We start from the raw sequence: 17,791 nt of genomic DNA, 5'->3' as shown, positions 1-17,791 counted from the left end.
TGTTTGCTTGGCTGAAGGGGCAGATCTTAGGCCCCGCCTTCTCTGCTCCAGAGTTCGACTGTGACTGGAGAGGAGCACGTTCGCAGCTTCAGGCTGCTTTCTGGCTCTTGGCTTGCCAGACCTTACTTTGTTTGGCTTTCTTGCTTTTGCACAAAGTCAGCAAAGGGGGCACCGTTCCCGGAGGCGCTGCAATAACGGGTGGATGCGTGGACCGAACGGAGCGAGCCCCTTATTCGGCTCCCTGTTCTAAAAATGCGTTTAATACGTTGCCCCCGAATCGGGGGCGTATCAGATATTAAACTGATAAGAACAGACACTACACTTGACCTTAGCCAAAAGGCCGAGAAGCGATGGCCTCCTGCAGGTTCCTGGCTGAGCCGCCTTCTCGGGACACTTCTCGCTTGTGACGGTGCGCTCTATCACTTGGCTCACAGGGAGGGCTCTGCTTCAAATCTCCGCCCACCCACAGTAGCTCAGAGCCCTGCGGAGCTCTCTTGAACTGCGCGCTATCTTCTATTTCTTCTTTTGAACAACGAGGAGAGGGCCCAGCCAGAAGGCAGACCCTGCCAAAAATAGGTGCAACTCCTTAGCCTCACTCTCCACGGAAGTCTTTAGTAAAAGGCGAAAGACTTGTACGTTTTGAAGAGAAGCCAGAGTGTGTGTTTCTTTGGCCTCGCAGGAAGCCGCAGTGACTCCTCGTCCCGGCTTCCGGCGTCACGGTAGGCCCTGTTTGCTTGGCTGAAGGGGCAGATCTTAGGCCGCGCCTTCTCTGCTCCAGAGTTCGACTGTGACCGGAGAGGGGTGACTGGAGAGGAGCACGTTCGCGGCTTCAGGCTGCTTTCTGGCTCTTGGCTTGCCAGACTTACTTTGTTTGGCTTTCTTGCTTTTGCACAAAGTCAGCAAAGGGGGCACCGTTCCCGGAGGCGCTGCAATAACGGGTGGATGCGTGGACCGAACGGAGCGAGCCCCTTATTCGGCTCCCTGTTCTAAAAATGCGTTTAATACGTTGCCCCCGAATCGGGGGCGTATCAGATATTAAACTGATAAGAACAGATACTACACTTGATCTTAGCCAAAAGGCCGAGAAGCGATGGCCTCCTGCAGGTTCCTGGCTGAGCCGCCTTCTCGGGACACTTCTCGCTTGTGACGGTGCGCTCTTTCACTTGGCTCACAGGGAGGGCTCCGCTTCAAATCTCCGCCCACCCACAGTAGCTCACAGGCCTGCGGAGCTCCCTGGAACTGCGCGCTTTCTTCTATTGAACAACGAGGAGAGGGCCCAGCCAGAAGGCAGACCCTGCCAAAAATAGGTGCAACTCCTTAGCCTCACTCTCCACGGAAGTCTTTAGTAAAAGGCGAAAGACTTGTACGTTTTGAAGAGAAGCCAGAGTGTGTGTTTCTTTGGCCTCGCAGGAAGCCGCAGTGACTCCTCGTCCCGGCTTCCGGCGTCACGGTAGGCCCTGTTTGCTTGGCTGAAGGGGCAGATCTTAGGCCCCGCCTTCTCTGCTCCAGAGTTCGACTGTGACTGGAGAGGAGCACGTTCGCGGCTTCAGGCTGCTTTCTGGCTGCTTTCTGGCTCTTGGCTTGGCAGACCTTACTTTGTTTGGCTTTCTTGCTTTTGCACAAAGTCAGCAAAGGGGGCACCGTTCCCGGAGGCGCTGCAATACCGGGTCGATGCGTGGAGCGAACGGAGCGAGCCCCTTATTCGGCTCCCTGTTCTAAAAATGCGTTTAATACGTTGCCCCCGAATCGGGGGCATATCAGATATTAAACTGATAAGAACAGATACTACTCTTGATCTTAGCCAAAAGGCCAAAAAGCGATGGCCTCCTGCAGGTTCCTGGCTGAGCCGCCTTCTCGGGACACTTCTCGCTTGTGACGGTGCGCTCTTTCACTTGGCTCACAGGGAGGGCTCCGCTTCAAATCTCCGCCCACCCACAGTAGCTCACAGGCCTGCGGAGCTCCCTGGAACTGCGCACTTTCTTCTATTGAACAACGAGGAGAGGGCCCAGCCAGAAGGCAGACTCTGCCAAAAATAGGTGCAACTCCTTAGCCTCACTCTCCACGGAAGTCTTTAGTAAAAGGCGAAAGACTTGTACGTTTTGAAGAGAAGCTAGAGTGTGTGTTTCTTTGGCCTCGCAGGAAGCCGCAGTGACTCCTCGTCCCGGCTTCCGGCGTCACGGTAGGCCCTGTTTGCTTGGCTGAAGGGGCAGATCTTAGGCCCCGCCTTCTCTGCTCCAGAGTTCGACTGTGACTGGAGAGGGGTGACTGGAGAGGAGCACGTTCGCAGCTTCAGGCTGCTTTCTGGCTCTTGGCTTGCCAGACCTTACTTTGTTTGGCTTTCTTGCTTTTGCACAAAGTCAGCAAAGGGGGCACCGTTCCCGGAGGCGCTGCAATACCGGGTCGATGCGTGGAGCGAACGGAGCGAGCCCCTTATTCGGCTCCCTGTTCTAAAAATGCGTTTAATACGTTGCCCCCGAATCGGGGGCGTATCAGATATTAAACTGATAAGAACAGATACTACACTTGATCTTAGCCAAAAGGCCGAGAAGCGATGGCCTCCTGCAGGTTCCTGGCTGAGCCGCCTTCTCGGGACACTTCTCGCTTGTGACGGTGCGCTCTTTCACTTGGCTCACAGGGAGGGCTCCGCTTCAAATCTCCGCCCACCCACAGTAGCTCACAGGCCTGCGGAGCTCCCTGGAACTGCGCGCTTTCTTCTATTGAACAACGAGGAGAGGGCCCAGCCAGAAGGCAGACCCTGCCAAAAATAGGTGCAACTCCTTAGCCTCACTCTCCACGGAAGTCTTTAGTAAAAGGCGAAAGACTTGTACGTTTTGAAGAGAAGCTAGAGTGTGTGTTTCTTTGGCCTCGCAGGAAGCCGCAGTGACTCCTCGTCCCGGCTTCCGGCGTCACGGTAGGCCCTGTTTGCTTGGCTGAAGGGGCAGATCTTAGGCCCCGCCTTCTCTGCTCCAGAGTTCGACTGTGACTGGAGAGGGGTGACTGGAGAGGAGCACGTTCGCAGCTTCAGGCTGCTTTCTGGCTCTTGGCTTGCCAGACCTTACTTTGTTTGGCTTTCTTGCTTTTGCACAAAGTCAGCAAAGGGGGCACCGTTCCCGGAGGCGCTGCAATACCGGGTCGATGCGTGGAGCGAACGGAGCGAGCCCCTTATTCGGCTCCCTGTTCTAAAAATGCGTTTAATACGTTGCCCCCGAATCAGGGGCATATCAGATATTAAACTGATAAGAACAGATACTACACTTGATCTTAGCCAAAAGGCCGAGAAGCGATGGCCTCCTGCAGGTTCCTGGCTGAGCCGCCTTCTCGGGACACTTCTCGCTTGTGACGGTGCGCTCTTTCACTTGGCTCACAGGGAGGGCTCCGCTTCAAATCTCCGCCCACCCACAGTAGCTCACAGGCCTGCGGAGCTCCCTGGAACTGCGCGCTTTCTTCTATTGAACAACGAGGAGGGGGCCCAGCCAGAAGGCAGACCCTGCCAAAAATAGGTGCAACTCCTTAGCCTCACTCTCCACGGAAGTCTTTAGCAAAAGGCGAAAGACTTGTACGTTTTGAAGAGAAGCCAGAGTGTGTGTTTCTTTGGCCTCGCAGGAAGCCGCAGTGACTCCTCGTCCCGGCTTCCGGCGTCACGGTAGGCCCTGTTTGCTTGGCTGAAGGGGCAGATCTTAGGCCCCGCCTTCTCTGCTCCAGAGTTCGACTGTGACTGGAGAGGGGTGACTGGAGAGGAGCACGTTCGCAGCTTCAGGCTGCTTTCTGGCTCTTGGCTTGCCAGACCTTACTTTGTTTGGCTTTCTTGCTTTTGCACAAAGTCAGCAAAGGGGGCACCGTTCCCGGAGGCGCTGCAATACCGGGTCGATGCGTGGAGCGAACGGAGCGAGCCCCTTATTCGGCTCCCTGTTCTAAAAATGCGTTTAATACGTTGCCCCCGAATCAGGGGCATATCAGATATTAAACTGATAAGAACAGATACTACACTTGATCTTAGCCAAAAGGCCGAGAAGCGATGGCCTCCTGCAGGTTCCTGGCTGAGCCGCCTTCTCGGGACACTTCTCGCTTGTGACGGTGCGCTCTTTCACTTGGCTCACAGGGAGGGCTCCGCTTCAAATCTCCGCCCACCCACAGTAGCTCACAGGCCTGCGGAGCTCCCTGGAACTGCGCGCTTTCTTCTATTGAACAACGAGGAGGGGGCCCAGCCAGAAGGCAGACCCTGCCAAAAATAGGTGCAACTCCTTAGCCTCACTCTCCACGGAAGTCTTTAGCAAAAGGCGAAAGACTTGTACGTTTTGAAGAGAAGCCAGAGTGTGTGTTTCTTTGGCCTCGCAGGAAGCCGCAGTGACTCCTGGTCCCGGCTTCCGGCGTCACGGTAGGCCCTGTTTGCTTGGCTGAAGGGGCAGATCTTAGGCCCCGCCTTCTCTGCTCCAGAGTTCGACTGTGACTGGAGAGGAGCACGTTCGCGGCTTCAGGCTGCTTTCTGGCTCTTGGCTTGGCAGACCTTACTTTGTTTGGCTTTCTTGCTTTTGCACAAAGTCAGCAAAGGGGGCACCGTTCCCGGAGGCGCTGCAATACCGGGTCGATGCGTGGAGCGAACGGAGCGAGCCCCTTATTCGGCTCCCTGTTCTAAAAATGCGTTTAATACGTTGCCCCCGAATCGGGGGCGTATCAGATATTAAACTGATAAGAACAGATACTACACTTGATCTTAGCCAAAAGGCCGAGAAGCGATGGCCTCCTGCAGGTTCCTGGCTGAGCCGCCTTCTCGGGACACTTCTCGCTTGTGACGGTGCGCTCTTTCACTTGGCTCACAGGGAGGGCTCCGCTTCAAATCTCCGCCCACCCACAGTAGCTCACAGGCCTGCGGAGCTCCCTAGAACTGCGCGCTTTCTTCTATTGAACAACGAGGAGAGGGCCCAGCCAGAAGGCAGACTCTGCCAAAAATAGGTGCAACTCCTTAGCCTCACTCTCCACGGAAGTCTTTAGTAAAAGGCGAAAAACTTGTACGTTTTGAAGAGAAGCTAGAGTGTGTGTTTCTTTGGCCTCGCAGGAAGCCGCAGTGACTCCTCGTCCCGGCTTCCGGCGTCACGGTAGGCCCTGTTTGCTTGGCTGAAGGGGCAGATCTTAGGCCCCGCCTTCTCTGCTCCAGAGTTCGACTGTGACTGGAGAGGAGCACGTTCGCGGCTTCAGGCTGCTTTCTGGCTCTTGGCTTGGCAGACCTTACTTTGTTTGGCTTTCTTGCTTTTGCACAAAGTCAGCAAAGGGGGCACCGTTCCCGGAGGCGCTGCAATACCGGGTCGATGCGTGGAGCGAACGGAGCGAGCCCCTTATTCGGCTCCCTGTTCTAAAAATGCGTTTAATACGTTGCCCCCGAATCGGGGGCGTATCAGATATTAAACTGATAAGAACAGACACTACACTTGACCTTAGCCAAAAGGCCGAGAAGCGATGGCCTCCTGCAGGTTCCTGGCTGAGCCGCCTTCTCGGGACACTTCTCGCTTGTGACGGTGCGCTCTTTCACTTGGCTCACAGGGAGGGCTCCGCTTCAAATCTCCGCCCACCCACAGTAGCTCACAGGCCTGCAGAGCTCGCTGGAACTGCGTGCTTTCTTCTATTTCTTCTTTTGAACAACGAGGAGAGGGCCCAGCCAGAAGGCAGACCCTGCCAAAAATAGGTGCAACTCCTTAGCCTCACTCTCCACGGAAGTAAAAGGCGAAAGACTTGTACGTTTTGAAGAGAAGCCAGAGTGTGTGTTTCTTTGGCCTCGCAGGAAGCCGCAGTGACTCCTCGTCCCGGCTTCCGGCGTCACGGTAGGCCCTGTTTGCTTGGCTGAAGGGGCAGATCTTAGGCCCCGCCTTCTCTGCTCCAGAGTTCGACTGTGACTGGAGAGGAGCACGTTCGCGGCTTCAGGCTGCTTTCTGGCTCTTGGCTTGGCAGACCTTACTTTGTTTGGCTTTCTTGCTTTTGCACAAAGTCAGCAAAGGGGGCACCGTTCCCGGAGGCGCTGCAATACCAGGTCGATGCGTGGAGCGAACGGAGCGAGCCCCTTATTCGGCTCCCTGTTCTAAAAATGCGTTTAATACGTTGCCCCCGAATCGGGGGCGTATCAGATATTAAACTGATAAGAACAGATACTACACTTGATCTTAGCCAAAAGGCCGAGAAGCGATGGCCTCCTGCAGGTTCCTGGCTGAGCCGCCTTCTCGGGACACTTCTCGCTTGTGACGGTGCGCTCTTTTACTTGGCTCACAGGGAGGGCTCCGCTTCAAATCTCCGCCCACCCACAGTAGCTCACAGGCCTGCGGAGCTCCCTGGAACTGCGCGCTTTCTTCTATTGAACAACGAGGAGAGGGCCCAGCCAGAAGGCAGACCCTGCCAAAAATAGGTGCAACTCCTTAGCCTCACTCTCCACGGAAGTCTTTAGTAAAAGGCGAAAGACTTGTACGTTTTGAAGAGAAGCCAGAGTGTGTGTTTCTTTGGCCTCGCAGGAAGCCGCAGTGACTCCTCGTCCCGGCTTCCGGCGTCACGGTAGGCCCTGTTTGCTTGGCTGAAGGGGCAGATCTTAGGCCCCGCCTTCTCTGCTCCAGAGTTCGACTGTGACTGGAGAGGAGCACGTTCGCGGCTTCAGGCTGCTTTCTGGCTCTTGGCTTGGCAGACCTTACTTTGTTTGGCTTTCTTGCTTTTGCACAAAGTCAGCAAAGGGGGCACCGTTCACGGAGGCGCTGCAATACCGGGTCGATGCGTGGAGCGAACGGAGCGAGCCCCTTATTCGGCTCCCTGTTCTAAAAATGCGTTTAATACGTTGCCCCCGAATCGGGGGCGTATCAGATATTAAACTGATAAGAACAGATACTACACTTGATCTTAGCCAAAAGGCCGAGAAGCGATGGCCTCCTGCAGGTTCCTGGCTGAGCCGCCTTCTCGGGACACTTCTCGCTTGTGACGGTGCGCTCTTTCACTTGGCTCACAGGGTGGGCTCCGCTTCAAATCTCCGCCCACCCACAGTAGCTCACAGGCCTGCGGAGCTCCCTGGAACTGCGCGCTTTCTTCTATTGAACAACGAGGAGGGGGCCCAGCCAGAAGGCAGACCCTGCCAAAAATAGGTGCAACTCCTTAGCCTCACTCTCCACGGAAGTAAAAGGCGAAAGACTTGTACGTTTTGAAGAGAAGCCAGAGTGTGTGTTTCTTTGGCCTCGCAGGAAGCCGCAGTGACTCCTCGTCCCGGCTTCCGGCGTCACGGTAGGCCCTGTTTGCTTGGCTGAAGGGGCAGATCTTAGGCCCCGCCTTCTCTGCTCCAGAGTTCGACTGTGACTGGAGAGGAGCACGTTCGCGGCTTCAGGCTGCTTTCTGGCTCTTGGCTTGGCAGACCTTACTTTGTTTGGCTTTCTTGCTTTTGCACAAAGTCAGCAAAGGGGGCACCGTTCCCGGAGGCGCTGCAATACCGGGTCGATGCGAGGAGCCAACGGAGCGAGCCCCTTATTCGGATCTCTGTTCTAAAAATGCGTTTAATACGTTGCCCCCGAATCGGGGGCGTATCAGATATTAAACTGATAAGAACAGATATTACACTTGATCTTAGCCAAAAGACCGAGAAGCGATGGCCTCCTGCAGGTTCCTGGCTGAGCCGCCTTCTCGGGACACTTCTCGCTTGTGACGGTGCGCTCTTTTACTTGGCTCACAGGGAGGGCTCCGCTTCAAATCTCCGCCCACCCACAGTAGCTCACAGGCCTGCGGAGCTCCCTGGAACTGCGCGCTTTCTTCTATTGAACAACGAGGAGAGGGCCCAGCCAGAAGGCAGACCCTGCCAAAAATAGGTGCAACTCCTTAGCCTCACTCTCCACGGAAGTCTTTAGTAAAAGGCGAAAGACTTGTACGTTTTGAAGAGAAGCCAGAGTGTGTGTTTCTTTGGCCTCGTAGGAAGCCGCAGTGACTCCTCGTCCCGGCTTCCGGCGTCACGGTAGGCCCTGTTTGCTTGGCTGAAGGGGCAGATCTTAGGCTCCGCCTTCTCTGCTCCAGAGTTCGACTGTGACTGGAGAGGAGCACGTTCGCGGCTTCAGGCTGCTTTCTGGCTCTTGGCTTGGCAGACCTTACTTTGTTTGGCTTTCTTGCTTTTGCACAAAGTTAGCAAAGGGGGCACTGTTCCCGGAGGCGCTGCAATACCGGGTCGATGCGTGGAGCGAACGGAGCGAGCCACTTATTTGGCTCCCTGTTCTAAAAATGCGTTTAATACGTTGCCCCCGAATCGGGGGCGTATCAGATATTAAACTGATAAGAACAGATACTACACTTGATCTTAGCCAAAAGGCCGAGAAGCGATGGCCTCCTGCAGGTTCCTGGCTGAGCCGCCTTCTCGGGACACTTCTCGCTTGTGACGGTGCGCTCTTTCACTTGGCTCACAGGGAGGACTCCGCCCACCCACAGTAGCTCACAGGCCTGCGGAGCTCCCTGGAACTGAGCGCGTTCTTCTATTGAACAACGAGGAGAGGGCCCAGCCAGAAGGCAGACCCTGCCAAAAATAGGTGCAACTCCTTAGCCTCACTCTCCACGGAAGTCTTTAGTAAAAGGCGAAAGACTTGTACGTTTTGAAGAGAAGCCAGAGTGTGTGTTTCTTTGGCCTCGCAGGAAGCCGCAGTGACTCCTCGTCCCGGCTTCCGGCGTCACGGTAGGCCCTGTTTGCTTGGCTGAAGGGGCAGATCTTAGGCCCCGCCTTCTCTGCTCCAGAGTTCGACTGTGACTGGAGAGGGGTGACTGGAGAGGAGCACGTTCGCGGCTTCAGCCTGCTTTCTGGCTCTTGGCTTGGCAGACCTTACTTTGTTTGGCTTTCTTGCTTTTGCACAAAGTCAGCAAAGGGGGCACCGTTCCCGGAGGCGCTGCAATACCGGGTCGATGCGTGGAGCGAATGGAGCGAGCCCCTTATTCGGCTCCATGTTCTAAAAATGCGTTTAATACGTTGCCCCCGAATCGGGGGCGTATCAGATATTAAACTGATAAGAACAAATGCTACACTTGATCTTAGCCAAAAGGCCGAGAAGCGATGGCCTCCTGCAGGTTCCTGGCTGAGCCGCCTTCTCGGGACACTTCTCGCTTGTGACGGTGCGCTCTATCACTTGGCTCACAGGGAGGGCTCTGCTTCAAATCTCCGCCCACCCACAGTAGCTCAGAGCCCTGCGGAGCTCTCTTGAACTGCGCGCTATCTTCTATTTCTTCTTTTGAACAACGAGGAGAGGGCCCAGCCAGAAGGCAGACCCTGCCAAAAATAGGTGCAACTCCTTAGCCTCACTCTCCACGGAAGTCTTTAGTAAAAGGCGAAAGACTTGTACGTTTTGAAGAGAAGCCAGAGTGTGTGTTTCTTTGGCCTCGCAGGAAGCCGCAGTGACTCCTGGTCCCGGCTTCCGGCGTCACGGTAGACCCTGTTTGCTTGGCTGAAGGGGCAGATCTTAGGCCCCGCCTTCTCTGCTCCAGAGTTCGACTGTGACTGGAGAGGAGCACGTTCGCGGCTTCAGGCTGCTTTCTGGCTCTTGGCTTGGCAGACCTTACTTTGTTTGGCTTTCTTGCTTTTGCACAAAGTCAGCAAAGGGGGCACCGTTCCCGGAGGCGCTGCAATACCAGGTCGATGCGTGGAGCGAACGGAGCGAGCCCCTTATTCGGCTCCCTGTTCTAAAAATGCGTTTAATACGTTGCCCCCGAATCGGGGGCGTATCAGATATTAAACTGATAAGAACAGATACTACACTTGATCTTAGCCAAAAGGCCGAGAAGCGATGGCCTCCTGCAGGTTCCTGGCTGAGCCGCCTTCTCGGGACACTTCTCGCTTGTGACGGTGCGCTCTTTCACTTGGCTCACAGGGAGGGCTCCGCTTCAAATCTCCGCCCACCCACAGTAGCTCACAGGCCTGCGGAGCTCCCTAGAACTGCGCGCTTTCTTCTATTGAACAACGAGGAGAGGGCCCAGCCAGAAGGCAGACTCTGCCAAAAATAGGTGCAACTCCTTAGCCTCACTCTCCACGGAAGTCTTTAGTAAAAGGCGAAAGACTTGTACGTTTTGAAGAGAAGCTAGAGTGTGTGTTTCTTTGGCCTCGCAGGAAGCCGCAGTGACTCCTCGTCCCGGCTTCCGGCGTCACGGTAGGCCCTGTTTGCTTGGCTGAAGGGGCAGATCTTAGGCCCCGCCTTCTCTGCTCCAGAGTTCGACTGTGACTGGAGAGGAGCACGTTCGCGGCTTCAGGCTGCTTTCTGGCTCTTGGCTTGGCAGACCTTACTTTGTTTGGCTTTCTTGCTTTTGCACAAAGTCAGCAAAGGGGGCACCGTTCACGGAGGCGCTGCAATACCGAGTCGATGCGTGGAGCGAACGGAGCGAGCCCCTTATTCGGCTCCCTGTTCTAAAAATGCATTTAATACGTTGCCCCCGAATCGGGGGCGTATCAGATATTAAACTGATAAGAACAGATACTACACTTGATCTTAGCCAAAAGGCCGAGAAGCGATGGCCTCCTGCAGGTTCCTGGCTGAGCCGCCTTCTCGGGACACTTCTCGCTTGTGACGGTGCGCTCTTTCACTTGGCTCACAGGGTGGGCTCCGCTTCAAATCTCCGCCCACCCACAGTAGCTCACAGGCCTGCGGAGCTCCCTGGAACTGCGCGCTTTCTTCTATTGAACAACGAGGAGGGGGCCCAGCCAGAAGGCAGACCCTGCCAAAAATAGGTGCAACTCCTTAGCCTCACTCTCCACGGAAGTAAAAGGCGAAAGACTTGTACGTTTTGAAGAGAAGCCAGAGTGTGTGTTTCTTTGGCCTCGCAGGAAGCCGCAGTGACTCCTCGTCCCGGCTTCCGGCGTCACGGTAGGCCCTGTTTGCTTGGCTGAAGGGGCAGATCTTAGGCCCCGCCTTCTCTGCTCCAGAGTTCGACTGTGACTGGAGAGGAGCACGTTCGCGGCTTCAGGCTGCTTTCTGGCTCTTGGCTTGGCAGACCTTACTTTGTTTGGCTTTCTTGCTTTTGCACAAAGTCAGCAAAGGGGGCACCGTTCCCGGAGGCGCTGCAATACCGGGTCGATGCGAGGAGCCAACGGAGCGAGCCCCTTATTCGGCTCTCTGTTCTAAAAATGCGTTTAATACGTTGCCCCCGAATCGGGGGCGTATCAGATATTAAACTGATAAGAACAGATATTACACTTGATCTTAGCCAAAAGGCCGAGAAGCGATGGCCTCCTGCAGGTTCCTGGCTGAGCCGCCTTCTCGGGACACTTCTCGCTTGTGACGGTGCGCTCTTTCACTTGGCTCACAGGGAGGGCTCCGCTTCAAATCTCCGCCCACCCACAGTAGCTCACAGGCCTGCGGAGCTCCCTGGAACTGCGCGCTTTCTTCTATTGAACAACGAGGAGAGGGCCCAGCCAGAAGGCAGACCCTGCCAAAAATAGGTGCAACTCCTTAGCCTCACTCTCCACGGAAGTCTTTAGTAAAAGGCGAAAGACTTGTACGTTTTGAAGAGAAGCCAGAGTGTGTGTTTCTTTGGCCTCGTAGGAAGCCGCAGTGACTCCTCGTCCCGGCTTCCGGCGTCACGGTAGGCCCTGTTTGCTTGGCTGAAGGGGCAGATCTTAGGCTCCGCCTTCTCTGCTCCAGAGTTCGACTGTGACTGGAGAGGAGCACGTTCGCGGCTTCAGGCTGCTTTCTGGCTCTTGGCTTGGCAGACTTACTTTGTTTGGCTTTCTTGCTTTTGCACAAAGTCAGCAAAGGGGGCACCGTTCCCGGAGGCGCTGCAATAACGGGTGGATGCGTGGACCGAACGGAGCGAGCCCCTTATTCGGCTCCCTGTTCTAAAAATGCGTTTAATACGTTGCCCCCGAATCGGGGGCGTATCAGATATTAAACTGATAAGAACAGATACTACACTTGATCTTAGCCAAAAGGCCGAGAAGCGATGGCCTCCTGCAGGTTCCTGGCTGAGCCGCCTTCTCGGGACACTTCTCGCTTGTGACGGTGCGCTCTTTCACTTGGCTCACAGGGAGGGCTCCGCTTCAAATCTCCGCCCACCCACAGTAGCTCACAGGCCTGCGGAGCTCCCTAGAACTGCGCGCTTTCTTCTATTGAACAACGAGGAGAGGGCCCAGCCAGAAGGCAGACTCTGCCAAAAATAGGTGCAACTCCTTAGCCTCACTCTCCACGGAAGTCTTTAGTAAAAGGCGAAAGACTTGTACGTTTTGAAGAGAAGCTAGAGTGTGTGTTTCTTTGGCCTCGCAGGAAGCCGCAGTGACTCCTCGTCCCGGCTTCCGGCGTCACGGTAGGCCCTGTTTGCTTGGCTGAAGGGGCAGATCTTAGGCCCCGCCTTCTCTGCTCCAGAGTTCGACTGTGACTGGAGAGGAGCACGTTCGCGGCTTCAGGCTGCTTTCTGGCTCTTGGCTTGGCAGACCTTACTTTGTTTGGCTTTCTTGCTTTTGCACAAAGTCAGCAAAGGGGGCACCGTTCCCGGAGGCGCTGCAATACCGGGTCGATGCGTGGAGCGAACGGAGCGAGCCCCTTATTCGGCTCCCTGTTCTAAAAATGCGTTTAATACGTTGCCCCCGAATCGGGGGCGTATCAGATATTAAACTGATAAGAACAGATACTACACTTGATCTTAGCCAAAAGGCCGAGAAGCGATGGCCTCCTGCAGGTTCCTGGCTGAGCCGCCTTCTCGGGACACTTCTCGCTTGTGACGGTGCGCTCTTTCACTTGGCTCACAGGGTGGGCTCCGCTTCAAATCTCCGCCCACCCACAGTAGCTCACAGGCCTGCGGAGCTCCCTGGAACTGCGCGCTTTCTTCTATTGAACAACGAGGAGGGGGCCCAGCCAGAAGGCAGACCCTGCCAAAAATAGGTGCAACTCCTTAGCCTCACTCTCCACGGAAGTAAAAGGCGAAAGACTTGTACGTTTTGAAGAGAAGCCAGAGTGTGTGTTTCTTTGGCCTCGCAGGAAGCCGCAGTGACTCCTCGTCCCGGCTTCCGGCGTCACGGTAGGCCCTGTTTGCTTGGCTGAAGGGGCAGATCTTAGGCCCCGCCTTCTCTGCTCCAGAGTTCGACTGTGACTGGAGAGGAGCACGTTCGCGGCTTCAGGCTGCTTTCTGGCTCTTGGCTTGGCAGACCTTACTTTGTTTGGCTTTCTTGCTTTTGCACAAAGTCAGCAAAGGGGGCACCGTTCCCGGAGGCGCTGCAATACCGGGTCGATGCGAGGAGCCAACGGAGCGAGCCCCTTATTCGGCTCTCTGTTCTAAAAATGCGTTTAATACGTTGCCCCCGAATCGGGGGCGTATCAGATATTAAACTGATAAGAACAGATATTACACTTGATCTTAGCCAAAAGGCCGAGAAGCGATGGCCTCCTGCAGGTTCCTGGCTGAGCCGCCTTCTCGGGACACTTCTCGCTTGTGACGGTGCGCTCTTTCACTTGGCTCACAGGGAGGGCTCCGCTTCAAATCTCCGCCCACCCACAGTAGCTCACAGGCCTGCGGAGCTCCCTGGAACTGCGCGCTTTCTTCTATTGAACAACGAGGAGAGGGCCCAGCCAGAAGGCAGACCCTGCCAAAAATAGGTGCAACTCCTTAGCCTCACTCTCCACGGAAGTCTTTAGTAAAAGGCGAAAGACTTGTACGTTTTGAAGAGAAGCCAGAGTGTGTGTTTCTTTGGCCTCGTAGGAAGCCGCAGTGACTCCTCGTCCCGGCTTCCGGCGTCACGGTAGGCCCTGTTTGCTTGGCTGAAGGGGCAGATCTTAGGCTCCGCCTTCTCTGCTCCAGAGTTCGACTGTGACTGGAGAGGAGCACGTTCGCGGCTTCAGGCTGCTTTCTGGCTCTTGGCTTGGCAGACCTTACTTTGTTTGGCTTTCTTGCTTTTGCACAAAGTCAGCAAAGGGGGCACCGTTCCCGGAGGCGCTGCAATACCGGGTTGATGCGTGGAGCGAACGGAGCGAGCCCCTTATTCGGGTCCCTGTTCTAAAAATGCGTTTAATACGTTGCCCCCGAATCGGGGGCGTATCAGATATTAAACTGATAAGAACAGATACTACACTTGATCTTAGCCAAAAGGCCGAGAAGCGATGGCCTCCTGCAGGTTCCTGGCTGAGCCGCCTTCTCGGGACACTTCTCGCTTGTGACGGTGCGCTCTTTCACTTGGCTCACAGGGAGGGCTCCGCTTCAAATCGCCGCCCACCCACAGTAGCTCAAAGGCCTGCAGAGCTCCCTGGAACTGCGCGCTTTCTTCTATTGAACAACGAGGAGAGGGCCCAGCCAGAAGGCAGACCCTGCCAAAAATAGGTGCAACTCCTTAGCCTCACTCTCCACGGAAGTCTTTAGTAAAAGGCGAAAGACTTGTACGTTTTGAAGAGAAGCCAGAGTGTGTGTTTCTTTGGCCTCGCAGGAAGCCGCAGTGACTCCTGGTCCCGGCTTCCGGCGTCACGGTAGACCCTGTTTGCTTGGCTGAAGGGGCAGATCTTAGGCCCCGCCTTCTCTGCTCCAGAGTTCCACTGTGACTGGAGAGGAGCACGTTCGCGGCTTCAGGCTGCTTTCTGGCTCTTGGCTTGGCAGACCTTACTTTGTTTGGCTTTCTTGCTTTTGCACAAAGTCAGCAAAGGGGGCACCGTTCCCGGAGGCGCTGCAATACCAGGTCGATGCGTGGAGCGAACGGAGCGAGCCCCTTATTCGGCTCCCTGTTCTAAAAATGCGTTTAATACGTTGCCCCCGAATCGGGGGCATATCAGATATTAAACTGATAAGAACAGATACTACACTTGATCTTAGCCAAAAGGCCGAGAAGCGATGGCCTCCTGCAGGTTCCTGGCTGAGCCGCCTTCTCGGGACACTTCTCGCTTGTGACGGTGCGCTCTTTCACTTGGCTCACAGGGAGGGCTCCGCTTCAAATCTCCGCCCACCCACAGTAGCTCACAGGCCTGCGGAGCTCCCTAGAACTGCGCGCTTTCTTCTATTGAACAACGAGGAGAGGGCCCAGCCAGAAGGCAGACTCTGCCAAAAATAGGTGCAACTCCTTAGCCTCACTCTCCACGGAAGTCTTTAGTAAAAGGCGAAAGACTTGTACGTTTTGAAGAGAAGCTAGAGTGTGTGTTTCTTTGGCCTCGCAGGAAGCCGCAGTGACTCCTCGTCCCGGCTTCCGGCGTCACGGTAGGCCCTGTTTGCTTGGCTGAAGGGGCAGATCTTAGGCCCCGCCTTCTCTGCTCCAGAGTTCGACTGTGACTGGAGAGGAGCACGTTCGCGGCTTCAGGCTGCTTTCTGGCTCTTGGCTTGGCAGACCTTACTTTGTTTGGCTTTCTTGCTTTTGCACAAAGTCAGCAAAGGGGGCACCGTTCCCGGAGGCGCTGCAATACCGGGTCGATGCGTGGAGCGAACGGAGCGAGCCCCTTATTCGGCTCCCTGTTCTAAAAATGCGTTTAATACGTTGCCCCCGAATCGGGGGCGTATCAGATATTAAACTGATAAGAACAGATACTACACTTGATCTTAGCCAAAAGGCCGAGAAGCGATGGCCTCCTGCAGGTTCCTGGCTGAGCCGCCTTCTCGGGACACTTCTCGCTTGTGACGGTGCGCTCTTTCACTTGGCTCACAGGGAGGGCTCCGCTTCAAATCTCCGCCCACCCACAGAAGCTCACAGGCCTGCGGAGCTCCCTGGAACTGCGCGCTTTCTTCTATTGAACAACGAGGAGAGGGCCCAGCCAGAAGGCAGACCCTGCCAAAAATAGGTGCAACTCCTTAGCCTCACTCTCCACGGAAGTCTTTAGTAAAAAGCGAAAGACTTGTACGTTTTGAAGAGAAGCCAGAGTGTGTGTTTCTTTGGCCTCGCAGGAAGCCGCAGTGACTCCTCGTCCCGGCTTCCGGCGTCACGGTAGGCCCTGTTTGCTTGGCTGAAGGGGCAGATCTTAGGCCCCGCCTTCTCTGCTCCAGAGTTCGAGTGTGACTGGAGAGGAGCACGTTCGCGGCTTCAGGCTGCTTTCTGGCTCTTGGCTTGGCAGACCTTACTTTGTTTGGCTTTCTTGCTTTTGCACAAAGTCAGCAAAGGGGGCACCGTTCCCGGAGGCGCTGCAATACCGGGTCGATGCGTGGAGTGAACGGAGCGAGCCCCTTATTCGGCTCCCTGTTCTAAAAATGCGTTTAATACGTTGCCCCCGAATCGGGGGCATATCAGATATTAAACTGATAAGAACAGATACTACACTTGATCTTAGCCAAAAGGCCGAGAAGCGATGGCCTCCTGCAGGTTCCTGGCTGAGCCGCCTTCTCGGGACACTTCTCGCTTGTGACGGTGCGCTCTTTCACTTGGCTCACAGGGAGGGCTCCGCTTCAAATCTCCGCCCACCCACAGTAGCTCACAGGCCTGCGGAGCTCCCTGGAACTGCGCGCTTTCTTCTATTGAACAACGAGGAGAGGGCTCAGCCAGAAGGCAGAAGGCAGACCCTGCCAAAAATAGGTGCAACTCCTTAGCCTCACTCTCCACGGAAGTCTTTAGTAAAAGGTGAAAGACTTGTACGTTTTGAAGAGAAGCCAGAGTGTGTGTTTCTTTGGCCTCGCAGGAAGCCGCAGTGACTCCTGGTCCCGGCTTCCGGCGTCACGGTAGGCCCTGTTTGCTTGGCTGAAGGGGCAGATCTTAGGCCCCGCCTTCTCTGCTCCAGAGTTCGACTGTGACTGGAGAGGAGCACGTTCGCGGCTTCAGGCTGCTTTCTGGCTCTTGGCTTGGCAGACCTTACTTTGTTTGGCTTTCTTGCTTTTGCACAAAGTCAGCAAAGGGGGCACCGTTCCCGGAGGCGCTGCAATACCGGGTCGATGCGTGGAGCGAACGGAGCGAGCCCCTTATTCGGCTCCCTGTTCTAAAAATGCGTTTAATACGTTGCCCCCGAATCGGGGGCGTATCAGATATTAAACTGATAAGAACAGATACTACACTTGATCTTAGCCAAAAGGCCGAGAAGCGATGGCCTCCTGCAGGTTCCTGGCTGAGCCGCCTTCTCGGGACACTTCTCGCTTGTGACGGTGCGCTCTTTCACTTGGCTGACAGGGAGGGCTCCGCTTCAAATCTCCGCCCACCCACAGTAGCTCACAGGCCTGCGGAGCTCCCTGGAACTGCGCGCTTTCTTCTATTGAACAACGAGAAGGGGGCCCAGCCAGAAGGCAGACCCTGCCAAAAATAGATGCAACTCCTTAGCCTCACTCTCCACGGAAGTCTTTAGTAAAAGGCGAAAGACTTGTACGTTTTGAAGAGAAGCCAAAGTGTGTGTTTCTTTGGCCTCGCAGGAAGCCGCAGTGACTCCTCGTCCCGGCTTCCGGCGTCACGGTAGGCCCTGTTTGCTTGGCTGAAGGGGCAGATCTTAGGCCCCGCCTTCTCTGCTCCAGAGTTCGACTGTGACTGGAGAGGAGCACGTTCGCGGCTTCAGGCTGCTTTCTGGCTGCTTTCTGGCTCTTGGCTTGGCAGACCTTACTTTGTTTGGCTTTTTTGCTTTTGCACAAAGTCAGCAAAGGGGGCACCGTTCCCGGAGGCGCTGCAATACCGGGTCGATGCGTGGAGCGAACGGAGCGAGCCCCTTATTCGACTCCCTGTTCTAAAAATGCGTTTAATACGTTGCCCCCCAATCGGGGGCGTATCAGATATTAAACTGATAAGAACAGATACTACACTTGATCTTAGCCAAAAGGCCGAGAAGCGATGGCCTCCTGCAGGTTCCTGGCTGAGCCGCCTTCTCGGGACACTTCTCGCTTGTGACGGTGCGCTCTTTCACTTGGCTCACAGGGAGGGCTCCGCTTCAAATCTCCGCCCACCCACAGTAGCTCA

General features: G+C 55.3%; 45 non-coding genes and 4 pseudogenes across 45 annotated transcripts; all 49 read right to left on the bottom strand.

Annotated features, from left to right (window-relative positions):
- Positions 1-161: 161 nt before the first annotated feature.
- Positions 162-352, bottom strand: LOC148099351 (U2 spliceosomal RNA). The gene has a single exon (XR_015720209.1). It is a non-coding gene; the product is annotated as a U2 spliceosomal RNA (small nuclear RNA).
- A 194-nt stretch (positions 353-546) lies between these two features.
- LOC148099350 (U5 spliceosomal RNA) lies at positions 547-659 on the bottom strand. The gene has a single exon (XR_015720328.1). It is a non-coding gene; the product is annotated as a U5 spliceosomal RNA (small nuclear RNA).
- A 242-nt stretch (positions 660-901) lies between these two features.
- On the bottom strand, positions 902-1,092 carry LOC148099349 (U2 spliceosomal RNA). The gene has a single exon (XR_015720173.1). It is a non-coding gene; the product is annotated as a U2 spliceosomal RNA (small nuclear RNA).
- Positions 1,093-1,277: 185 nt separating this feature from the next.
- Positions 1,278-1,390, bottom strand: LOC148099348 (U5 spliceosomal RNA). Its single transcript, XR_015720327.1, has one exon. It is a non-coding gene; the product is annotated as a U5 spliceosomal RNA (small nuclear RNA).
- Positions 1,391-1,630: 240 nt separating this feature from the next.
- Positions 1,631-1,821, bottom strand: LOC148099347 (U2 spliceosomal RNA). The gene has a single exon (XR_015720136.1). It is a non-coding gene; the product is annotated as a U2 spliceosomal RNA (small nuclear RNA).
- Positions 1,822-2,006: 185 nt separating this feature from the next.
- On the bottom strand, positions 2,007-2,119 carry LOC148099346 (U5 spliceosomal RNA). Its single transcript, XR_015720417.1, has one exon. It is a non-coding gene; the product is annotated as a U5 spliceosomal RNA (small nuclear RNA).
- A 243-nt stretch (positions 2,120-2,362) lies between these two features.
- On the bottom strand, positions 2,363-2,553 carry LOC148099345 (U2 spliceosomal RNA). The gene has a single exon (XR_015720601.1). It is a non-coding gene; the product is annotated as a U2 spliceosomal RNA (small nuclear RNA).
- Positions 2,554-2,738: 185 nt separating this feature from the next.
- Positions 2,739-2,851, bottom strand: LOC148099344 (U5 spliceosomal RNA). The gene has a single exon (XR_015720466.1). It is a non-coding gene; the product is annotated as a U5 spliceosomal RNA (small nuclear RNA).
- A 243-nt stretch (positions 2,852-3,094) lies between these two features.
- Positions 3,095-3,285, bottom strand: LOC148099343 (U2 spliceosomal RNA). Its single transcript, XR_015720646.1, has one exon. It is a non-coding gene; the product is annotated as a U2 spliceosomal RNA (small nuclear RNA).
- A 185-nt stretch (positions 3,286-3,470) lies between these two features.
- Positions 3,471-3,583, bottom strand: LOC148099342 (U5 spliceosomal RNA). The gene has a single exon (XR_015720502.1). It is a non-coding gene; the product is annotated as a U5 spliceosomal RNA (small nuclear RNA).
- A 243-nt stretch (positions 3,584-3,826) lies between these two features.
- Positions 3,827-4,017, bottom strand: LOC148099341 (U2 spliceosomal RNA). Its single transcript, XR_015720645.1, has one exon. It is a non-coding gene; the product is annotated as a U2 spliceosomal RNA (small nuclear RNA).
- Positions 4,018-4,202: 185 nt separating this feature from the next.
- On the bottom strand, positions 4,203-4,315 carry LOC148099340 (U5 spliceosomal RNA). Its single transcript, XR_015720501.1, has one exon. It is a non-coding gene; the product is annotated as a U5 spliceosomal RNA (small nuclear RNA).
- A 229-nt stretch (positions 4,316-4,544) lies between these two features.
- LOC148099339 (U2 spliceosomal RNA) lies at positions 4,545-4,735 on the bottom strand. Its single transcript, XR_015720600.1, has one exon. It is a non-coding gene; the product is annotated as a U2 spliceosomal RNA (small nuclear RNA).
- Positions 4,736-4,920: 185 nt separating this feature from the next.
- LOC148099338 (U5 spliceosomal RNA) lies at positions 4,921-5,033 on the bottom strand. The gene has a single exon (XR_015720485.1). It is a non-coding gene; the product is annotated as a U5 spliceosomal RNA (small nuclear RNA).
- Positions 5,034-5,262: 229 nt separating this feature from the next.
- LOC148099337 (U2 spliceosomal RNA) lies at positions 5,263-5,453 on the bottom strand. The gene has a single exon (XR_015720143.1). It is a non-coding gene; the product is annotated as a U2 spliceosomal RNA (small nuclear RNA).
- A 194-nt stretch (positions 5,454-5,647) lies between these two features.
- LOC148099336 (U5 spliceosomal RNA) lies at positions 5,648-5,753 on the bottom strand (annotated as a pseudogene).
- Positions 5,754-5,982: 229 nt separating this feature from the next.
- Positions 5,983-6,173, bottom strand: LOC148099335 (U2 spliceosomal RNA). Its single transcript, XR_015720639.1, has one exon. It is a non-coding gene; the product is annotated as a U2 spliceosomal RNA (small nuclear RNA).
- A 185-nt stretch (positions 6,174-6,358) lies between these two features.
- LOC148099334 (U5 spliceosomal RNA) lies at positions 6,359-6,471 on the bottom strand. Its single transcript, XR_015720326.1, has one exon. It is a non-coding gene; the product is annotated as a U5 spliceosomal RNA (small nuclear RNA).
- A 229-nt stretch (positions 6,472-6,700) lies between these two features.
- LOC148099333 (U2 spliceosomal RNA) lies at positions 6,701-6,891 on the bottom strand. The gene has a single exon (XR_015720672.1). It is a non-coding gene; the product is annotated as a U2 spliceosomal RNA (small nuclear RNA).
- Positions 6,892-7,076: 185 nt separating this feature from the next.
- Positions 7,077-7,182, bottom strand: LOC148099332 (U5 spliceosomal RNA; annotated as a pseudogene).
- A 229-nt stretch (positions 7,183-7,411) lies between these two features.
- On the bottom strand, positions 7,412-7,602 carry LOC148099331 (U2 spliceosomal RNA). Its single transcript, XR_015720162.1, has one exon. It is a non-coding gene; the product is annotated as a U2 spliceosomal RNA (small nuclear RNA).
- A 185-nt stretch (positions 7,603-7,787) lies between these two features.
- Positions 7,788-7,900, bottom strand: LOC148099330 (U5 spliceosomal RNA). The gene has a single exon (XR_015720325.1). It is a non-coding gene; the product is annotated as a U5 spliceosomal RNA (small nuclear RNA).
- A 229-nt stretch (positions 7,901-8,129) lies between these two features.
- LOC148099329 (U2 spliceosomal RNA) lies at positions 8,130-8,320 on the bottom strand. Its single transcript, XR_015720088.1, has one exon. It is a non-coding gene; the product is annotated as a U2 spliceosomal RNA (small nuclear RNA).
- Positions 8,321-8,492: 172 nt separating this feature from the next.
- LOC148099328 (U5 spliceosomal RNA) lies at positions 8,493-8,605 on the bottom strand. Its single transcript, XR_015720324.1, has one exon. It is a non-coding gene; the product is annotated as a U5 spliceosomal RNA (small nuclear RNA).
- Positions 8,606-8,848: 243 nt separating this feature from the next.
- Positions 8,849-9,039, bottom strand: LOC148099327 (U2 spliceosomal RNA). The gene has a single exon (XR_015720103.1). It is a non-coding gene; the product is annotated as a U2 spliceosomal RNA (small nuclear RNA).
- Positions 9,040-9,233: 194 nt separating this feature from the next.
- On the bottom strand, positions 9,234-9,346 carry LOC148099326 (U5 spliceosomal RNA). Its single transcript, XR_015720323.1, has one exon. It is a non-coding gene; the product is annotated as a U5 spliceosomal RNA (small nuclear RNA).
- A 229-nt stretch (positions 9,347-9,575) lies between these two features.
- Positions 9,576-9,766, bottom strand: LOC148099325 (U2 spliceosomal RNA). The gene has a single exon (XR_015720638.1). It is a non-coding gene; the product is annotated as a U2 spliceosomal RNA (small nuclear RNA).
- A 185-nt stretch (positions 9,767-9,951) lies between these two features.
- Positions 9,952-10,064, bottom strand: LOC148099324 (U5 spliceosomal RNA). Its single transcript, XR_015720416.1, has one exon. It is a non-coding gene; the product is annotated as a U5 spliceosomal RNA (small nuclear RNA).
- Positions 10,065-10,293: 229 nt separating this feature from the next.
- LOC148099323 (U2 spliceosomal RNA) lies at positions 10,294-10,484 on the bottom strand. Its single transcript, XR_015720651.1, has one exon. It is a non-coding gene; the product is annotated as a U2 spliceosomal RNA (small nuclear RNA).
- A 185-nt stretch (positions 10,485-10,669) lies between these two features.
- On the bottom strand, positions 10,670-10,775 carry LOC148099322 (U5 spliceosomal RNA; annotated as a pseudogene).
- A 229-nt stretch (positions 10,776-11,004) lies between these two features.
- Positions 11,005-11,195, bottom strand: LOC148099321 (U2 spliceosomal RNA). Its single transcript, XR_015720080.1, has one exon. It is a non-coding gene; the product is annotated as a U2 spliceosomal RNA (small nuclear RNA).
- A 185-nt stretch (positions 11,196-11,380) lies between these two features.
- On the bottom strand, positions 11,381-11,493 carry LOC148099320 (U5 spliceosomal RNA). Its single transcript, XR_015720322.1, has one exon. It is a non-coding gene; the product is annotated as a U5 spliceosomal RNA (small nuclear RNA).
- A 228-nt stretch (positions 11,494-11,721) lies between these two features.
- On the bottom strand, positions 11,722-11,912 carry LOC148099319 (U2 spliceosomal RNA). Its single transcript, XR_015720172.1, has one exon. It is a non-coding gene; the product is annotated as a U2 spliceosomal RNA (small nuclear RNA).
- Positions 11,913-12,097: 185 nt separating this feature from the next.
- Positions 12,098-12,210, bottom strand: LOC148099318 (U5 spliceosomal RNA). Its single transcript, XR_015720415.1, has one exon. It is a non-coding gene; the product is annotated as a U5 spliceosomal RNA (small nuclear RNA).
- Positions 12,211-12,439: 229 nt separating this feature from the next.
- On the bottom strand, positions 12,440-12,630 carry LOC148099317 (U2 spliceosomal RNA). The gene has a single exon (XR_015720599.1). It is a non-coding gene; the product is annotated as a U2 spliceosomal RNA (small nuclear RNA).
- A 185-nt stretch (positions 12,631-12,815) lies between these two features.
- LOC148099316 (U5 spliceosomal RNA) lies at positions 12,816-12,921 on the bottom strand (annotated as a pseudogene).
- A 229-nt stretch (positions 12,922-13,150) lies between these two features.
- LOC148099315 (U2 spliceosomal RNA) lies at positions 13,151-13,341 on the bottom strand. Its single transcript, XR_015720079.1, has one exon. It is a non-coding gene; the product is annotated as a U2 spliceosomal RNA (small nuclear RNA).
- Positions 13,342-13,526: 185 nt separating this feature from the next.
- LOC148099314 (U5 spliceosomal RNA) lies at positions 13,527-13,639 on the bottom strand. The gene has a single exon (XR_015720321.1). It is a non-coding gene; the product is annotated as a U5 spliceosomal RNA (small nuclear RNA).
- Positions 13,640-13,868: 229 nt separating this feature from the next.
- On the bottom strand, positions 13,869-14,059 carry LOC148099313 (U2 spliceosomal RNA). The gene has a single exon (XR_015720128.1). It is a non-coding gene; the product is annotated as a U2 spliceosomal RNA (small nuclear RNA).
- Positions 14,060-14,244: 185 nt separating this feature from the next.
- Positions 14,245-14,357, bottom strand: LOC148099312 (U5 spliceosomal RNA). The gene has a single exon (XR_015720319.1). It is a non-coding gene; the product is annotated as a U5 spliceosomal RNA (small nuclear RNA).
- A 229-nt stretch (positions 14,358-14,586) lies between these two features.
- On the bottom strand, positions 14,587-14,777 carry LOC148099311 (U2 spliceosomal RNA). The gene has a single exon (XR_015720624.1). It is a non-coding gene; the product is annotated as a U2 spliceosomal RNA (small nuclear RNA).
- Positions 14,778-14,962: 185 nt separating this feature from the next.
- Positions 14,963-15,075, bottom strand: LOC148099310 (U5 spliceosomal RNA). The gene has a single exon (XR_015720414.1). It is a non-coding gene; the product is annotated as a U5 spliceosomal RNA (small nuclear RNA).
- Positions 15,076-15,304: 229 nt separating this feature from the next.
- LOC148099309 (U2 spliceosomal RNA) lies at positions 15,305-15,495 on the bottom strand. The gene has a single exon (XR_015720598.1). It is a non-coding gene; the product is annotated as a U2 spliceosomal RNA (small nuclear RNA).
- Positions 15,496-15,680: 185 nt separating this feature from the next.
- Positions 15,681-15,793, bottom strand: LOC148099308 (U5 spliceosomal RNA). The gene has a single exon (XR_015720508.1). It is a non-coding gene; the product is annotated as a U5 spliceosomal RNA (small nuclear RNA).
- A 229-nt stretch (positions 15,794-16,022) lies between these two features.
- LOC148099307 (U2 spliceosomal RNA) lies at positions 16,023-16,213 on the bottom strand. The gene has a single exon (XR_015720658.1). It is a non-coding gene; the product is annotated as a U2 spliceosomal RNA (small nuclear RNA).
- Positions 16,214-16,405: 192 nt separating this feature from the next.
- Positions 16,406-16,518, bottom strand: LOC148099306 (U5 spliceosomal RNA). The gene has a single exon (XR_015720527.1). It is a non-coding gene; the product is annotated as a U5 spliceosomal RNA (small nuclear RNA).
- Positions 16,519-16,747: 229 nt separating this feature from the next.
- LOC148099305 (U2 spliceosomal RNA) lies at positions 16,748-16,938 on the bottom strand. The gene has a single exon (XR_015720597.1). It is a non-coding gene; the product is annotated as a U2 spliceosomal RNA (small nuclear RNA).
- Positions 16,939-17,123: 185 nt separating this feature from the next.
- Positions 17,124-17,236, bottom strand: LOC148099304 (U5 spliceosomal RNA). The gene has a single exon (XR_015720476.1). It is a non-coding gene; the product is annotated as a U5 spliceosomal RNA (small nuclear RNA).
- Positions 17,237-17,476: 240 nt separating this feature from the next.
- On the bottom strand, positions 17,477-17,667 carry LOC148099303 (U2 spliceosomal RNA). Its single transcript, XR_015720057.1, has one exon. It is a non-coding gene; the product is annotated as a U2 spliceosomal RNA (small nuclear RNA).
- Between the last annotated feature and the right edge of the window lie 124 nt (positions 17,668-17,791).

This window comes from Neolamprologus brichardi, chromosome 14 (genome assembly GCF_056152115.1).
Source record: "Neolamprologus brichardi isolate AB-2024 chromosome 14, ASM5615211v1, whole genome shotgun sequence".
Classification (NCBI taxonomy): domain Eukaryota; kingdom Metazoa; phylum Chordata; class Actinopteri; order Cichliformes; family Cichlidae; genus Neolamprologus; species Neolamprologus brichardi.
Note: the sequence above shows the minus strand (reverse complement) of the source record. Positions and strands in the feature narration are given on the sequence as shown.